This window comes from Tupaia chinensis, unplaced genomic scaffold, assembly GCF_000334495.1.
Source record: "Tupaia chinensis unplaced genomic scaffold, TupChi_1.0 Scaffold000407_4, whole genome shotgun sequence".
NCBI lineage: Eukaryota > Metazoa > Chordata > Mammalia > Scandentia > Tupaiidae > Tupaia > Tupaia belangeri.
Window position 1 is genome coordinate 479,359 of NW_006159912.1, and position 1,072 is coordinate 480,430.

The 1,072-nt window shown below is 45.5% G+C and overlaps 1 pseudogene; it reads left to right on the forward strand.

The window, feature by feature from the left end:
* The first annotated feature begins 525 nt into the window (after positions 1-525).
* LOC102503257 (ubiquitin-conjugating enzyme E2 L3 pseudogene) lies at positions 526-967 on the forward strand (annotated as a pseudogene).
* Positions 968-1,072: the final 105 nt, after the last annotated feature.

Sequence of the window (1,072 nt, forward strand, 5' to 3'; positions counted from 1 at the left end):
GTCTGATTCACAGTAAGTCAGTAATTTTCCAGGAGAGTGCCAACATCAAATTTCTCAACCTTGAAGATGGGGACATAAGATCCCACATCTCTATGTAGCAACCTCCAGGACACGGAGCTTTAAAACCTCATTATTTTCTTTCTTTTTTTTTTAATTTATGGTTTTGCCATAGGGAGCAGGCACTCGCTGGAGAGAGACAGAGAGATACAAGGTGACACAAAGTAAGAAATTACCCCCCAGGGAGGATGGCCACACTTCAATTTTCTTCTCCTCCATTCTCTTCTTGGGATTTTGGGCACGCACGCACACTCGCCCAATGTGATTTTCAGGCTGCCTGGTCTGAGACTTGAACTGCATTCTGCCATGTAAGACTCCAGCGCCTTAACCACCATGCCAACGGCTGGCCCCAAAACCTCATTTCTAAACTATGCCTTTAAAAATCTAATTTCTGAAACAATAATCATAAATAGTGAGTTTTGGGGAAAGCAGCAGCACCAGATCCAAGATGGCGGCTAGCAGAGGCTGATGAAGGAGCTTGAAGAAATTCACAAATGTGGAATGAAAAACTTCCGTAACATTCAGGTTGATGAAGCTAATTTATTGACTTGGCAAGGGCTTATTGTTCCTGACAACCCTCCATATGACAAGGGGGCCTTCAGAATTGAAATCAGCTTTCCAGCAGAGTACCCATTCAAACCACCAAAGATCACATGTAAAACAAAGATCTATCACCCGAACATCGATGAAAAGGGGCAAGTCTGACTGCCAGTAATTAGTGCTGAAAACTGGAAGCCAGCTACCAAAACCGACCAAGTAATCCAGTCCCTCATAGCACTGATGAACGACCCCCAGCACGAGCACCCCCTCTGGGCTGACCTAGCTGAAGAATACTCTAAGGACCGTAAAACATTCTGTAAGAACGCTGAAGAGTTTACAGACATATGGAGAATAGCCACCTGTGGATTAAAAGTTGCCATGACTGATTCCAGCAAGCGTGAGCAGAGACCCTGAGCAGTGCATCAGACACCCCGCAAGGCAGGGCTCTGTGGAAAATTGACACGTGCCACTGCCT